The sequence below is a fragment of the Anomalospiza imberbis genome, chromosome Z (assembly GCF_031753505.1).
Source record: "Anomalospiza imberbis isolate Cuckoo-Finch-1a 21T00152 chromosome Z, ASM3175350v1, whole genome shotgun sequence".
NCBI classification, from domain to species: domain Eukaryota; kingdom Metazoa; phylum Chordata; class Aves; order Passeriformes; family Viduidae; genus Anomalospiza; species Anomalospiza imberbis.
Genome location: NC_089721.1, coordinates 2,424,187 through 2,442,160, shown reverse-complemented (window position 1 = coordinate 2,442,160; position 17,974 = coordinate 2,424,187). Strand labels below are relative to the sequence as shown.

Here is a 17,974-nt window from a genome sequence, read left to right as displayed (position 1 = left end):
CCAGAGCAGCTGTGGCTGCCCCATCCATGGAAGTGTCCAAGGCCAGGTTGGATGGGGCTTGGAGCAACCTGGGATAGAGGAAGGTGTCCCTACCCATGGCAGTGGAGGTGAAATTAGATGGTCTTTAAAGTCCCTTCTAACCTAACAATTCTGTGATGATTCTGTGAATTCTATGGCTTCCCAGCTAAAGAAAATAATAGGAAATGAGGAGTGACAGCTCTGCAAACTTCCTGACTCCTGCTCCACAGCAGAGCCAAGCCATCACAACACTCAATATGAGCCGTGCACACTCTGTGATCCGTCTGACCCCAGCATTGTGGCTACTACAGTCATTGGGCTGCCTGGCAGTGGTGAGTGGTGCTTGGTCTGAATGGCTCTTTGCTGTCTGTGTTTGCCATGGGAGCTGCTGTGCCCCCTGCACACAGCTCTGAGATCCTTTCCAGGCCATGCCGGAGCTCTGTGCCAGCTCATGACCTGCCAGCACCCCCGAGTTCCCTCCCTGCTGCATTATTTCTACTCCCCCCGTGCAGCTGCCATCACAGAAGAGATTGTGACTGCAGCTCATTCCCATTATCTTTCACATGCTGATAAGTTGAATAAAATATAATTTCCTCAGCCACTCAGTATGTCTTTGTGACTCTGATTTCTGAGAGGAAGCAAAAGGCTTCCCATCAAGCCAGACCAATCTTGGCCGAGGAGGAGCTGGACTCCTGTGCCTGATTGTATGTAAGGTCATTTCAATCACAGCCTCTGCCCAAGGACACAGGCTCAGGGAGCACCAAGTGGCTTCAATTTCAGTTCTGCTTTCAATGCAAGTTTAATTTGATTCTCGGTGGTGCTTAATTAGGGTGCATCATTGCCAGGACATGTGGTTTTATGCTGAAATACTCTAGGCATCAAGAAAGAGTTGTGCAAACATTCTCTGGCCCTGAACTTCAGGATGCTTTCCTGTGGTCCTCATAAGAAAGCCTTGTGTCTAGACCCCTATCACCACTTGATTTAAAAACCCTCCATATGAAAGAGTTTTTCCTTAGGTCTCAGCACCTGCAATCAGGTTTCCTGAGATTTAGAAATCTTATAGTGAGGGGTAGTTTGAGACTCCTGCAGATCCAACCAGCAAGAGATAAACAGGATCAAGTTAAGTTGCAATTGTCATTCTCCTGTTGTATTCTCTTCAGAGAGGGTGGATTTGAGCCACAACCTCTGGAACAGAGTACTGAACACTGGCAGTTTGGCTATCCAAGATGATGGGAAATGTGGAGCTGATCACAGGCAGCTCTGTCAGCAGTATTTCCCATTTTTAGTTGCAACCTGAAGAACTGAAAAGCTTCAATAGCTAAAGCCACAATGAACACCACAGGACTGCCCTGGTATCCCCAGAGCAGTCAGGAAGACCTCAAAGGTGAAACACAGTCCAAGACAAACCCCAGGAGGTGCTCAGCATCCCCCTGCCTCTCCTGGCAGCGCCGTTTCAACATATTTAATGTCCCTCCCTACCCAAAGGCATGTGTCAACCTGTGATTTCAGGAGCTAGCACCTCATAAGGAGGTGCATGTATTATTCACCAGGTCATTTGTAAAATGCAAAGGCTCATTTCACAGCTTTTCCCCACTCTTCCTGGGTGACCTTGCTGAGTCTCAAAAAGTGGCATTCATCTCAGTCATCTGCAGCCACACAGTATTATGGGTGTAACCCTATAAAACATCAGCCACCTACGAGAGGAGCAGGTATATTCAAAGTGTAACTCACCTGGTCTGTTTTAGAGAAGTTCTGTGCCTCAGCTCTTCATTTCCCACCTCTAAAACAGGGATGGCAGCAGCTCCCCACCTTCTTGGAAATGCTGAGAGAGAGGGTTAAAATACTTGGATAATACAATTCTGATGTTATGGAAACGTCTCCAACAGTCTGAAGTCACTGGGGAAAGAGGATGTTCAGCTGATTAGCACATCCAAAGAGAGAAATTTTTGTCCTAGTTAATTATGGAGTTACTAAATTTCTGAGCACAGCATCTGGAATTTTGAAATATTTCTCCCTGAAAATCAGTGGCTGGGGTTTTTGGGGCTGTTGTTTTGTTTTTCCCCTGTGTAGTTAGAGCAATGAAGGCTTTAGATAAATTAGACATTCAGAGAGATTTGAGGCAAGTTGGGACAGATAGAGATAAAGTAAATCAAGTCACCAGTACCATCTGCTCTGTAGGAGAGGAAGCTGGGGACATCTTCCTCTCTTTTCAGTTAACAGATGCAGGAGATGGTGAAAAGGTCAGAGATAAATGTAGTGCTCACCTCATGCCACATATTCACAGGGGCTGGACTAAAGAGAGGCCAGAAAAACCCGTGTGTACTTTCAACCTTTCACTGCAGGCAGTAAAGAGCATTACAGAGATGGAAAGGACAGACTATTTTTGTGCAAAGCCTGGAGACAGTCACTGTAGCAGAGTGGGACCAAAATAATAAAAACCCCAACCAAAAAATAATTTCCCTTTCTGCTTTCATCCTCCCTGTCTCTCCCACACCCCTTCCCCTCTCTTGCCTTGCAGAAGCTATAAATCTAGGCCATCAGAGAGAAGCTGGAGCAGCAGCATATTATCTTGAGAAATCACTCCCAGAAGGGAGCAGAAAGTTCACAAGTAGAGTGCCAAAAAAGGAGAAATCGCAGCGCTATCATTGGATCCGGCTGCGGCTGGAAGGCGTCCAAGCTCCTCGCACTGCTGACATCCCTGTGCATAATCAGAAATTCCTTTCAATTATGTGGGAAAAGGAGCTTCGCATTGTCAGCCCAAATGCCCCCGTGAAGAAGCAGGCTGCCACAGCATCACCGTAGAAGGTCATGGTGGAGCAGCATCCAGGCACGGCGGCTCGAGAGGGAGGGGAGGCACGCGGCGGCAGCGCTTTTGAACCGCTCTGCTCTGCCATTAGCACGTCTAATCTGAGGGCCCCGAGTGCTTCACAGGCATCAGTTGGCTAAAGCTGGTGGGAAATATGTAGGTACTGTTAGGGACAGCATAGCAGAAATCCCCGCTGTGAGGTGCAAGCTGCTCTTGAGTGTTGAGAGATGGTTTCTGCAGCCCCGAGCCCCTTCTTGGTAACTGCTTCTCCCCCTGGCAGGCAAGAGGCACTGCCTTCCTCCGAGGTGTGTGACCTGGGATAGCAGGGACTCAGCGCACAGCTTGGGAAGGAAGCCCTCTGCGTGGACATGTACCCCACAGGCAGACTAAAGGCACAGACTTAAATCTCAGTGCTTAAACAGCCCAGCACTGTAGTGTCTGGGTTTCACAGTGCTCTGCTTTAAATGTAAATCGCAGAGGTGTCTGGGAGGAGATGTCAAATTTATGGAAATGCTGCATGTTTTTCATTATGGCTGCTGAGTGTGTTTACTGAGATGTGGAAAGATGTCCGTTTTCCTGCAAATGGATTCTCTGCCTTTTTCCCAATCTTTTTTGCCAATTTATATCCATTAATAGATTTAGTGGGCAGCCTGACAAAGTTAGGCAGCTGCATGCTGTTTTTCCTGCTAGCTACAAGGGTGTTACAAGAGGTTATTTTAGCCTAATGAACTTACTATCCCCAGACTCCCCCACTGTTGTCAGTAAAGAGAAATGGTTTCCATCAGGAGGAAGGAGAACTTGATTTGGATGCTGTGAACAGTCTTGTGAAGTCTTTTTCCTCTTGCTGGCAATGGAGGGAGCCTAGGGAGAGCTGTCCATTAGGCAAAAGGTGGTTATTCTCCCTAATTTGCTCCACATACTGGTTGGGGATATTACTACCATATGACTTTTTGCCATCTAACTTAGGTGCTCTGAGTCACTCCCTGGAAGCAACTATTTCTTGGCCTGTACAGAAAATTTAGGCTGTGACTCACACCTAAAATAGATACCCCAAATAGTCTATAATAGGTGGTGTGAATGGCTGCTATTGTCTGTCTCAGTGGTGAGATCCCCACTCCGGGGACCATTGTTTCAGTGTTTGCACAGCGCTCAGCACAATGGAACATTTTAATTGCCTCCCCATACACCCTCTTGTCTCCAAGAGTGGATTTTTCATAACGATAATGAACTATCATGAAGCTTCCTTCTCACAAAAGAATGGGAGGGAAAGGAGCAAGCAGTGTGCACTGGTGCTGGGCCAAATAACTGAGGGCAGGACACTGCACCATTTAGAGACCTCAGATCTACCCTAATAGGTGTCCAGAACTGTGATTTACACAGCCAAGCCACTCCTCAAAACTACTTTCAGGGTCCTCATTAATTTGGGGTTGTGTGAGTTTGTGTGTTTGCCCTAGCGAATCAAGAAATGGGGCCATTTGGTGAGTGTAGCTGTGCTGCAAAACCCTTTAAAAGACTAGGACTGATGGAAAACCACCAGCAGCAAGAGCAGAAATCGCACCAAAGCCTAACTAGGCCTTGTGAATTCTCTGCTGGATTTTAACTCTGCAAGGTGCAGACAGGCTTTGGGGCAGGGCGAAGGAGGGTGTGGGAGGTATGAGGAGGGGGTGGCACATGTTGGCTCTGCCAGTCCTGCACCCTGGCCCAGTGAAGGACCTCTACACTCCACAGGGCTGTCATTCCAGCGTCTTTCGCCAGCCCTGTCATTATTTTGAATGAATAAATACACAGGAGACTAGCTGCACGCTGGAATGTCTGGAATGCCAATGCAGAACTCAGCTAATAATGGTTCTATAGTGTAAATCAGCAGCATAGCGGGTCCCGGTTTCACTTGGCTGTGCTCCATGAATAGCAGAAGCGACATTGAGTAACAGTGAATTGAAAATCAGTTTAAAAAGAGGAAGAGGATAAACCCTGAAAATACTCTCTGTTATGGTGTGAACTATTTTTAAAAGCTGAGAATTAAATCTTTAAGTGATTAACTCAGGGGAAAATATCTTGTTCTGTGAAGTAGTCACATAACTCTGGCAAGGAATATCTCTGGAGTGAGCTGGTCCCAGGGAAAGAAGTTAATGAAAGCAGTTTTTCTTCAGTCTTACGTGACCTAGGATTGACCCAAAAGAATAATAGTCATCGGGGAAAACACTGGGTGCTGCTAGAATTAATTTAGAACATGACCTCTGATTGGAGTTCCTAGTAGCACAAGGAGACAGCTGTTGACTCGCATTAAGCGGCTGGCAGATTGGTTCCTATTTTTTTTTCTCCTAATTTTTTTATTTTTTTAACTTTGCTACATATCTGCATCTAACAAGAACTTAGCAGAGAACTGGGGCTGGAGAACATCTTTTTTAATGACCATCCTGTTTGCCTCTGTGAGTGCATTCATAATGGGCTACTTGCCGTGAAGTCTTTGCTATGAGATGCTGCTGGCAGAGCTTCTTTGGCTAAGAGCGCGAAAAAAAAAATCAAATGTACCCAGCCAATGTGTCTTTGCCAACAAAATCTTGCTGTAGACACAGCTATGCTGCTCGATGAGGTTTTCACAACTAAGTTGGCAGGATACTGGCCTCTGAGGGCTGTCACATTGTCCCTGCTAGGAGAGGGCACTGTACTATGGCTGCAATGAAACAAAGCCACCCTAGGAGGATATTTCTCAAGGCTGGCATAATTTTACTCAATTTCAGCTACTAAGAATCACAAAGTGCATTGTGTTGGAACAAACCTTTAACTTCACCTCATTCCACACCCCTCTCATGAGTAGGGACACCTTCCCCTAGACAAGGTCACTCCAAGCCCTGTCCAGCCTGGCCTTGGACACTGCCAGGGATGGGGCAGCCACAGCCTCAGTGGGAGACCTGTGCCAGAGCCTCACACAAGTTAACATAATTTGAGAGCATCCCAAAAATCACACAATTATGTCACGGATATCTCCATGAGCTGCTCATTCCTTTTGCCAGGAGCTAGTGGTAGAGAGGTTTTGCCTAGATTTAAAATTTAGGATTTAGAAGAGACTTTTTAGCAATGATTCAGAGAGGGGGAAGGAAACACACTGTGAAAAAATTGAAGGTTGTAGCTGGAATGTTGTAACAAGAGTCCTGAGGAAAATTAAGTCCCAAATATACTCTGTGGCTACCTATAGACATTAAGAGTTGCAAAATGTGTGTGTAATTGTAAATACGCTGTCTTGATGGGCTGTGTACCTGCTTGTAAGTGCTGCTGTGCATGGAAGATGTCCCTCCTGTGCCACAGCAGTGAGTTGGCTAGTGCTAAAGCTGTGAGGCTACCAGGTTTGCTGGCAGGTGTTTGGGGTGCAGTGCGTGAAGCAGACACAGGCAGTGCACACAAGCAGAAGAGTGTACTACCTACGGGGAAAAAAAAATACAAGTATGAGCTGGATCAGTCATTTCCATCTCAAAGAGGATGGGAGGGAGAAGTCTGTCTCTTGAAGTAGCTGCAAGCAAGAGGGTGGAAAAAGAGTCTCAGAAGAGGGAACCTTCTGCAGAGATCACAGCAAACCCTACGGCTTTTGCACTGCTCTGTCCCTTGGAAATTCAGTCAGACAGGAAAAATACCTCAAATGAGGAGTGACTGAAGAGCATCAGGTAATCCTAGGAAACACCCTGGCAGGTCTTGTCTGCTCAGCAGGGATCCCCATGTTAGGAGGTCCTCCTGAGACACTAGGGAGCTGGGCTGTCTTAAATTCTGGGCTGGTATTCTGTGGCAGGCAAAGAAAGTTAAACTGCTGCTTGCATGGATGGCAAATACATTCACAAGTAGGAAATCTAGTCAAATTTAGCAGCCTGAAAGAGTAGGATTTTACTATTGCTCATAAAACTGCATGGGAGGCACAGCTCAGAGTGACAAAAATGGTTCACTACCTGGGTATACAGTGTGGACAAGAGCACAGGCTCCCAGAGCTTTCACCAGCTCTTGGCAGAGACATTGTTCTGCCAAGGAGAGACTACAGGGAGTGCAGCTGTGCATGTCCCTGGCAGCAAAAGCCCTTCAGTTACAGGCTTTCATCTCTTTCCTTTCATTAGTCAGCATTGCATGTGAACTGCAAGATGCTGCAGCAGCTGATTCCACACACAGGGCCAAACAGCTTCCCACACTGGAGTGCAAAGACGCACTAAAGTCTGCTTCCAAACCTAAATGTTCCTGAGATTTTTGGGTCAAAGCCCTCTTTTACTAGTAAATGAGTTACTAGTCCTCATTTGCTCAGAATTTTGCCAAAGCTTTCATGTGGCCTGAATCCTGAGTGCTTAACATCGACCAGTGACCTGCGACCACAGGAGACACCACATTTCTTTCAATGTGCCCTTTCCCACATCAGGTCCTTTCTATTGTGCTGGCTCTGTCCTCAGCAGCAGCAGACACAGCCCAAGGGTGCCGAGCTGCCAAGTAGCTGTTTGCATTTTAACTTCTCTGTCCCCTGGGCTCTCCCTGACCAGGTGTTTTCAAGATGCAGTGGTTAAAATGTCATTTTCCACAGGAGAATGTGAAGCAGGACAGCCCAGTAGCTAACACGCTGTCCCAAGACCCTCCAAACTGTGTCCTGTTCCCATCTCCCTCTGAGAGCAGCTGTTCCAGCAGCTGCACAAGTCACTCCACATTTATTTTCTCTCCCACCCTTTATTTGTCTCTGCTATTTAGGCTACAAGCCCTTTAGGGCAGGGGTTGTCTCTAAGTACAAGTTTATGCTATTGAGAGCACAATGAAGCCTTGATCTCAGCTGGGGACCCTCGACATTATTTGGACTCCAGCAAAAACTGAATTTTCCTCTCTCTGGGACTGCACCAGTCCGATGGGAAACTCTGGTGGGGGAACGAGGTAGTGTGGACATAGTCAAAGAGCCCCTTGTCTCGAGAGATCTGGGAAAAAAAATATGTTCAACAATTTTAAGTATCCATGGCTCCCAGCCTCCCTGAAACATGACAGGCCATGTTCAGCACATATAAATTACCACTGCATGCCAGGACCCAATGTCCCTTCGTTAGTCAGTGTGGGAACAAGCAGCTGGAGTTGAATTTTCTGTGTTACACATGTTCAATTAGTTGACAATCATAGTGTCAGTAGAAATAGACATAGATACACATGTTACAAGTGGCCATGTTTTAAATTAGCACCACATAATTTTCAATGGTTTAGAGGCATGATGGACTTTCCATATGAGAAGCTGCAAAGACTTGGATTATTTAACTTGGAAAGAAGGATAATTACATGGGCTTAATTGGCCTATTTAAGATGATGAATAGTGTAAGAAAAGCTGATCGTTCCTTCTCTTTACACTCCACAGTAATATGAGACCTGGGGCTCATATGTTAAAATAAATGGTAGGTAAATTTAAAACAAATAAAGGAAATACCCTACAGCACAGCCTGTCTGTGGAACTCATTGCTTTGCAGCATTAGACTTGAGGATGGATCTTAAATCAGGTGACAAAATTTAACATTTAGAGGACATGATCAAAATCCTGTGCTCACAGGTGTACACATGATGCTGGTTTTAGAAGCCTTGTCAAAGCCAGATTCTTCATTCTGCCAGTCCCTATCTTCTCCTGCTGTGACCCAGGCAGTGTGACTGCACCACTGGCTGGTGAGGACTGAGCAAAAAGGTTATTGAGCATTTCAGTCTTGTGGTAACCAGGGGTAACCAGGTTTCTCATCTCCTTCCAGAGAGGGTTCACATCTTCCCTGTTCTTCGTTTTACCGCTGGCATACCTATAGAAGTTTTTCTTGTTGTCTTTGTCATCCCTGGCCAGATTTAATTATATCAAGGGCATTATCTTTCCTTTATCTTTTCCATTATCTTCCCTGATTTCCTGGATGATGTCTCTTGTGCTCCTCCCTCTTGTGTTCTAACTGTCCTTATCTTCATCCTCTGTAGGCCTCCCTCTTGTGTTTGAGTTCACCCAGAAGCTCCTTGTTCATCCACAGAGGCCTCCTGGTAATTTTATCTGGCTTCCTACTCATTGGATTTCATGGCTCATGAGCTTGGAGGAGGCAATCTTTGATTTCCTGGGCCCCTCTTCCCTGAAGGTCTCCCTCACACAACACTCTAGCCAAGGTCTGCTCTCCTGAAGTCCAGGGCAGAAAGGCTGATGTATGCCATCCTCATTTGCCCAGGGATCTGCAGCTCTACCATTCCATGGTCACTGCAGCCCAGCCTGCCCTTGAGCTTCATATTCCCCACCGGCCCCTCCCTGCTGGGTGAGAACAAAGTCCAGCACAGCACCTCCCTGAGGACTGAGTGAAGAGGATGACCTGATTTTTTCTTCTCTATTAGGAGTGGCTTCCACTTTTGGCTAGAAGTCTTTAAAAATCAGTGATTTCATCAACCATCTCACACTCTGTTTTAATGTCCCTGATGAGCCGCCTGCTTAGATTTTGTTTTAGTTTAGGAAATCTCATTGCCACTAAAATCCTAAATTCTTGGTGAAAAATCAACTCCCCATCAGAAGCAATGAGATGGCAGGAATATCAGCATATTGTAATCGTTCCTTTTTTGAGATGAACAGAGAAAGTAGAAAATATTTGCACTTTGAAATCTCTTCAGACATCTTAAACAGCCATGACAAAGTTGCAGCATGTGGGAATGCCTGGGAAAATTTATGCTTCTAATCATAAAGTGATTTCCATGCTGAAAAGAGACATTACAGCATCTTTAAATTTCATTTGCTTTCAAATATTTCACCAAAAAAAAACTTGATTAGTGCCAAAAAAATTTGAGCCCTGCAGAAGTAGGATTACTGTGTCAGGTAAGAACAGATTTTCACAGGTGAATAGACAGAATTGTCCTAGCTGATAGAAATTAAGTTATCTGTTTTGTTCTGCTAGTTTTGCAGCCCTGAAATCCAAACAAGATTATTCACTCCATTTTCCTTCGGTGTACCTCAAGCCATTTTATTTCCCCTCAATATTTCTTAGCTGATTCCATTAATTTGGTCTTGACATAGCACATTTCAGCCAACCAGAAGCAAAATCACTGTGAGTGGGGGGCAGAGATCTCAAGACTAAAGCACCATTAACATCCACAGCTGCAAAAAATGAAAAATTCATTAATTAGAACATTCAAGTGACTCTTGAAGGTGATCCAGTAAAGGAAAGTGGGAAAATGCTAGACATATAGCCACTAAAAACTCAAGACAACACAGAAGCAGATACCTGTATGAGGCTGGGGGCCTGGATAGGAAATTCTGCAAAGTGATGCACAGCCACGTGAAGTGAGAGTGTGCAGGATGCACAAGGCAGTGCTGGAGAAGGAAGTTTGTTTCCTCTAAATTCATCCTTGCAAAGCCTCTGAACATTATACATGTTTCAGAAATTGAAATCAGCATCTCTCTCTCTCTTCCCCAATGTTGGTAGGTTGGAATTCCTTGTCACATCTTGTATGGTTTCTGCAGATCGAAAAGACATCCTGGTTCCTGCAGGGGAAAGGAATAAAAGGCAGAGGTGATCAGAGGAGATATAAAAGCTGTGATTGTGGTTCTCCTTTAGCTTTTACTTCATCGCTTGGCAAGATGTTTTTCAAACATGTGTTCTTGAGTGCTGCTGGCTTTTTTGTTTGAATTGCTTCTCTTTTGACATCAGCATTTGGTACTAGATTGTAAGAATGCCCAAATGTTTGAAAGTGGGTTTTTGTGACTGTTTAAGGTTAGTTAAAACAAACACCTGTATTATTCAAGAAAGTGAAATCCACAATTTAGGCATTCCCAAACTCAGTGACAAGAGTTATTCAGTTGAGTAGAATTTACTTCAGATGCATGTTTATTATAATTTAGTGGGGATTTAGGAGACTTGAAATTTGAGGAAGACAGAGTCAGGAAAAATTCTATATGGGAACAATCTGCCCAGTATCCATTCCACTGACTAAGCCAACTGGGTTGTGTGTGGAGATTATTTCTTTGCCCCAAACATGCGGACCTCCATCTCTCTTCTCTCAACAATGGAAGAATACAGATTTTGCCCTTTTCCCTCTCCTTGTTCCTTGACTCCCTATTTTCAGACACACAAAAAGGAACTTTCTTCTCATCTTAGGCCATGCTTTAGGATGATGGGCGTGGCAGACACTCTACATCCCCTTTTGTGAGCACACTAATGGTCTGTGTGAGATCAGCCACTGGGCTGGGCTGGGGTTGTCAGTGTAATGAATGGGGAAGAGGAACTCATAGGATGGATGATTAAATACACCCGTGTCTCCTATCACCCTGCAACAATCAGCATTGTAAAATATGACAACATTTGTTTCATCATTTATAAAGTTACTGAAGATTATTTTAAAAATATAAAACTGAGAAAATATATGAAAATCACTCCAAATTGTCAGTTTAATTTCACCAGTAATTATGCCAATTGTTTAGATTTCTGTGTGTTGGGATAACGAAATTAGTCTGTCATATGCAATAAAAAAATATTGATTTATGGAAGCATCCTCACTTAGAGTAGAAGGGTGACCTTTTCCTGTGTCTGAAAGTCCTGATTTCCTACTTGTCATTCATTACGCTTCTGCAAGTTGGTGTCTTATTTGACCTTAAATCCTTGGAAAACTCTGCATACTTCTTTGTTGGCTCATTTTGCCTCCCCCTTGAAGCAAATCCATTAGACTCAAAGAATTACTCATTATGATCACTTCTATAAAGTAAGTTTCTGGCAGCAATTAGTTCAAACAGTTAGTTTTACACACTGATGAATGCAAAAAAAAAAAATTGGCAAAACTTACAGTACTTTACACACTGTGCTTCATGTTTCTTATATAAAACTTGAAAAACACAAGCAATTTTAGTCAGGAATCCAAGGTCTTTGACTTAGAAATTAGCACATTATTTTTTTGGGTTTAAATATAGAGTAGCTAATTCACCATTTACTCTGAAAGGCTGCTATCTTGAATTTCAAATGGTAATCCCCTAACAGGAACTGACTGATTTGACAATACAGATATTCCGACTTACAGTTAGATTTTTTTTTCTTTACATTGAAAGTCATGCAAAATATTTTGGGGTTGATGTTGGGAGATGTATGTATATAAATATACACACACATAACAACTGCAGAGTAGTTTCACAGGCTTTAGACTGAGTTTAGACTGAAACACCTGATAAATTATGTAATGTGCTCAAAACCAGGCAGCAAAAGCCAGAACAACCAAGGATTGGATCAAACTTAACATCTGGGCAAGACTTATGGCCCAGGGTCAAGCCAAACTTCAGGAAACAGAGTCAAGAGGGACTCAAACCCATGTAGAACAGCCAGTCAGGAGTGAGAGGAGGGGAAAAGTCCATGCTACAGGGAAAGATGATTATTTTCAGAGGGTAACAGGGTCTATATGCAGAAGGCAGAGCTCCAAGTTCACTTCCAAACAGAGACTCCAGAGCTGGAATACCTCATGCTCCCATTGTGCATGTAAAAGCAGCAGAGCCTTCTCAGCCACGGTGTGCCCAGGTGCTAAAACAGAATGGCAAAGCATGAAGCCAAACAGATAATATTTCATTTCAAAACAGGCAATTTAAGAAGGAACAATGCTATTGGTACTGTTGCTTGGGTGTATTGCCTAGTCCAACCCCATCAGTGGGCAAATGCCCTGCTCTGGATCAGTACTGTATCAAGGGCTCTACCTGCTTATAGCCTGGAAGTTCAGGTTTTGTGATGGATAAACATCTAAATATAGTGATATTTTCCCAAACAAACATTTTTTCCTGCAGTTTAAAAAATTAGTCAAGATACTTGGGCTCATGTTTCCAACTCCTGTTCAGGCCCCAAACCCTGCACAATTTGCTCTCCTCAAAGCAGCACAGACCTTTTGTTTCCTATTATACCCAAGAAAGAAAAAGGTGCACTAGTAAAAATAATAATGTGCTGGAGAAGGGGCATAAACCAAATTTTTTGCCATTCCAAAGGCCTGCATTTAATTTGCATGTTACTAGCAGTCTCTGGCAATGGAAATAAAAAGAGGGTTTTGTCCATGAAAATATACACCCCTTTAATTACAATAATGCATACTATAAAAATAATAAAGTACTAGAACGGCCAAAAAGAAAAAAAAATAGATTTCCAAGAAGGAATGAATAACATAGGGTCAAAGTAAAATAAAAAAATTATATCTTTCCTCCTCTAATCTACATTTCTAATCTGTCTTGGGGTTTTCTTATGAATTAAAACTATGTTAAGGCACAGTGAGCTAGTTTAAGATATGAAAACAAACATTATCTGAAAACCATCTCTTTTTGAGCAATTGGTTTTCATTAATTGTTCCCTTCTTAAAGTTTCCAAGCAAGGAGTGAAAAAATATATATCTAGGCAGAAAGTCAAAATTCCTTTAAAATGTGGGATGGATTTTTTTTTTTTAATTTTGTTTTAATTTATTGCAAGCTAACTCCAGGAGGTAATTACAGCCAGTTTTTTGTATTATTTTTGACATTGAGCCTAAAGTTTAAACTGAGTTCCATGAAGGATTTGACATCTGTAAAGCAAGTCAAAATTATGGCCTTTTCCTGTAGTAAGTTATGACGCTGGAAGCCCTGTGAGAAACAAATTTTCTAAGAGGGTTTGCTGTTCAACTGGACTGAGAATGAGCCAAGACTCAGACCACAGGACAGCAGTGTTGTCCTGGATTTAGGGCAGGTGGCCGGAGGGAAACATTGGTGGGTTAAATGTTTCCGTGTGGACATGAACTAATTTAAGAAACAACAACAACATTGATGCTGAGCGTCTGTGTGTGTTTAGATGTGCAGGCTGACACAGCCCAGATTAGACATTCAGTAGCACAGACACCTCCCCTCCCCCCCATAAAAATAAACCAAACAAACAGAAAACCACCACCCACAGCATTCCCCAGATCTGCTCAGATGAAGCTGTGAAAAGAGTTCTTTTCATTAAGCTATAGAATGGATATATTTATGATCAAACAATGGTGACAGGCAAACAAATCTTAAATAGGAAAATATCATAAGAATTGTGCTGTTAATAATGATTGCATTTCCAGATTCAGAACTTAAGGGTCTTCTTAGGAATACCCTTAAGTCAAAAGCATCTTAACTAGAGGATCACCCTAACTTTCAAAAACTTCCATTTATAATGTATTTTTCTAAGTTCATTTAATATCAAGATTGAATTTGCTATTGTGATTACACAGAGGAAAAGACTGTTTGTTGAGAAAAGCCACAGTTTACTGCAGGCCCTCTTCACTGCCTGCTGGAATAAATGTCCGCCATGGAAGCAGTTATGCTCCCCTCCAACAGGGCACTTGGAGAATTTGCTGCAAAAGGGTTTGGCCTACTGTAGGCAGCAGGAGAGCCAGCTTGTCTGCTCCTCTTTGGCGACTCAGCAGGATCAAAGAGGCAAAAACACTGTTAGTTGTTGAGGTCTGTGCACCATAAAATGTAGGTTGCCATTCTCGGCCCATCTGCCTGCTGACACCGCCATCACCTCCCGCAAGGACTCTTGAAGGATGTGGGCTGAGCTGTAGCAGCTCGAGAGCACAGGATGATTCACATGCCCTGTGTCAGGTGGTGAGCTGTGTCCCTCCTTGCTTTGGAATGCTCATCTTTCTTCACTGACTGTAGGTAAAAACATGCTGAAATATCTGTGAGGCAGCGCAATGCCTTCCACCCTCTCTGCTCTCACTGACACTTCCTTCTCTCTTCCCTGCGTGTTGCCACAAGCTTCAGCTTGCACTGTGGACTAGATCACCTCCCCTTATTTTAGACTCAGCTTAATTGCAACTTACTCCATAGAAGTTTTTTCCAGAGATGTGAAACCTGAGTGTACCTGTGCCTCATCTACTCAGAGGTCACGTTCCATCTATTTTTTCCTAACCTGTCAGATCCCTGCTTGTGCAAGGGACCTTTGCCTGGGACACAGCAAGAAGATAGTGTCAAAAGTGGTCTTCATCTAACAAAGACAAGTTGGTAGCCAGTTTTGTTCTTCTGCTCCTCCATACTCAGCTCTTGAACATTTTCATCAAAGTGCCTTGGCCTCTTTGTCTCTCTAACCCATGGAACCACACAGCCATAGAACAGTTTTGGTTGGGAGGCACCATTAAAGGCCACTGCGTCCAACCACCCTGCAATGAGCAGGGACACCTCGAACGAGACTGGATTGATCAGAGCCCCATTCACCTGTCCATTCACAGCTCTGGGTGCCTGGGAAACCTCAGCAGGGCTGTATGGCCCTTTTAAATACCGTCAGCATGCAGGATTTTCAGCTTCTCATATAACGCACAGGAAATTGTCTGGAAATCTGTCATCAGAACAGAACACTGTGCTCAATGAGGCTTTATCTTCAATCATAGGTCATCCAGGTGAGACTTTCAAATGATGGTTAACTATTAAAAATAAATAATTCAGAGTATTCAGGAGCTCTCTTTATGCAGCAGCACTGAATACATTAGATCTTTAAAGTCTTGGGAGGTAAAGGGGAGGGATAAAAATCTATATTCGGTTTCCTGAGAAAAATGATTCCTCCTCATAACCATCTATAAAAGATTATTGTCTTCATTTTATTTAATTATTTCGTATGAAATAATTAAAAGAGGATAACCAGCTAGTTCAGTGGTGATAAATGTTTCAAGTGAGAACACAAGGGAGAGTAATAAATGCATCACCAGTCCTCATCATTGTTATTAAGACCTTTACATCTCTAATATTACTTTTTTTTTTATTGTTTGCTGGAAATTAATTGTTTATCTTCCCAAGAAGGTTTACTGCAACTCTGTCACTTCTGGAGGCTTTACAGCATGTGCCAGGCTGTAAGTGCCACTGAAATGCTCTGAGTGCAGGCAATTCCTGTAAAATTGAGAGGACAGTCAACATGCTGGGTCAGGACACTAATCCAAGCCCACAGCAACTAGTAGGAGTACACCATTCTCCAAGTTTATGGCAAATTTGAGAACCCTCTTGCAAACAGCTAGAATTGGCTTTCAGAGTGGGATTGGAATGGGTGAGATGCTCGCTGCTCACTCTCAGTCGCCACCAGGACATGTGCTGGTAAAACACCCTCTTTTTGTTAAACTCAGTAATTCTGCCCAGCTATGCCTATTTCCACCTTAAAGCACACAAATGAAGGAAGTGAAAGGATGGTGCAAGCATCGTCTTTGTTGTGATGTCCTTCCATCTGGCAGTATAGATGTCAGGGAAGGCAGAAAAACAAAGATTTATGGGTGCTTGAACACATCCTTCCATTTCTTACTCACAGAACACACAGTTTCCACAAGGTAGGTTGGATTTTTGTAAGCATCACCAAGGAAGTCTGCAGAAAAATCCAAATTTTGGTAGCTTCCTAAGAGAAAGATATGCATTTGTAGAATCTTTGACATTGTAAAAAGACTTCTAATGCTGATTAATTAAAAAAAATTAAAATTAAGGTATAGTGATCGATATGTAAGAGAGTGATATTTGTAAATACATCAAAGGACTTTGAGTAAATTTTTTGTATGTTGTGATAACATACAATAAAGAGAAACATTGTTGCAATCCTGCTAAAAATATTAAAATTAAAACTGAATTTTATATTAACAAAAATCAATCATTTTGGAGGGAAAACAGCAGCCATTTAGAAAAACTGATGTTTTCCAAAAGTGGTGCCTACAGTATGACAACCCATACGCCCCAAATCCACTTCTTTCATGAAAATTCTAGGTCTATACTGCCTCATACAGGTCCTGCTGGACAAAGTGAGCCTACAATTAATCTTTTAACGAATGAGTCCCTTGTAATTCAAGGTGGTTGTGCAGGATTTGTACGTGTTCCTTCCCAGCTGCACTTTCTGAAAATCCATCTTCCACCTCAAAGCCCCATTTCATTGCATTTCCCTGTCATTCCACCTCATGTTTGCTTAGTAATTACAGGACAAAATTTTCCAGTGATCAAATCAAACTGCATTAATACGTGCCTGTGTGCAGCTCAGTGTGAAAGAACCCTCTTTCCACCCTTCGGGAGCTCATTATTACATACACAATCTTTGTGTTTTTATTAGTCAGACTTATGATTTGTGTGGTAAGGGGGACTGACAATATTGTTTCACATACATCAAAGGCTGAAATGTACTTTAACAAGAGCCAGCAGGTTACACACAAGCCCCAAAACACTTGTTATAGGTGTGACTTGCCCAAACCAAACCTGGCAGTGAGTGTTGGCAGAAATTATTCCAACTCTCTGCAGCAGCAGTCAGATCAGCACATGTAAAATGGGAATTATTAATCTTTTTTTTTTTTTTTTTAAGAAAAAAAAAGAAGTCTACTTCTAAAACATCACTTAAAGGGAGATCTTAGTCCAGCACAATTTGGGTTTGACTATGCCTCATTGAGACAATTAAGGCATGCTTGATGGCTTATGGTGTTCACCCACAAAATTCAATCCTTCAGCCTCTCTCTCTGATTAGTCCACCTACAATCTAGTTTTCAAATTTATCTTCCTAATTATTTTCAGAATATCTGAGGAAAAAGGAAAGAGGAAATACTCTGTATGCAGTTAATAAGGAAGGAAAGGAAGAAAGGTTTTTTCAATCTTCTAAGCCCTCTTAAACTTACTAATTATAAAAAACTTTGGGGACTTTCATTCTGTGATTTTTTTTTTTCTTATTTGGTTGCTCAGTTTCACAGAAAAAAAAATCTCCTTTCTATTCAAGGGTAACTCACATGTAGTTTTCCTCAAAGTCTATCCCAAAGGAGCCCAATTTTAAGAAAATGTGTCACAAACTTCCCGTAATTGCCAGTGAGATCATTTTTTTCCTCTGCTTTGGAGATTTTATGGGGAACAAAGACATTTGATCTGATGATTTTTCCACCCAGTGAACCAACACTGGGCTGCTCTGGAGCAAGCCTCCCACTTCATTGCAGACAATTTCTGCAGATTGCACATCTCCATTCTTTGTACAGGGTGTAATCTGACCCCACCATGGCCAGAGATAGTCTTTCAAAACCCCATTAACTCACAGGCACATTTTCAATTAGTCTTAATGGAAAGAGTGACTGAAATTCTCCATTTCTTTGAGGAATTATGACATTTCTTGTCTGAAGACCATAATCTGCAGTGGTTCTGAGAAATGTTGACTGTATGAACAGGAACATGGAGCCCACCCAAAGCTTGGTGAGAGTTAAGAC

The 17,974-nt window shown here is 42.8% G+C and overlaps 1 long non-coding RNA gene across 1 annotated transcript; it reads right to left on the bottom strand.

The window, feature by feature from the left end:
- Positions 1 to 1,749: 1,749 nt before the first annotated feature.
- On the bottom strand, positions 1,750 to 10,391 carry LOC137464464 (uncharacterized). Its single transcript, XR_010994242.1, has 3 exons — positions 10,045 to 10,391; positions 6,082 to 6,243; positions 1,750 to 2,966 (listed from the first exon to the last, which is right to left on the bottom strand). It is a non-coding gene; the product is annotated as an uncharacterized lncRNA (long non-coding RNA).
- Between the last annotated feature and the right edge of the window lie 7,583 nt (positions 10,392 to 17,974).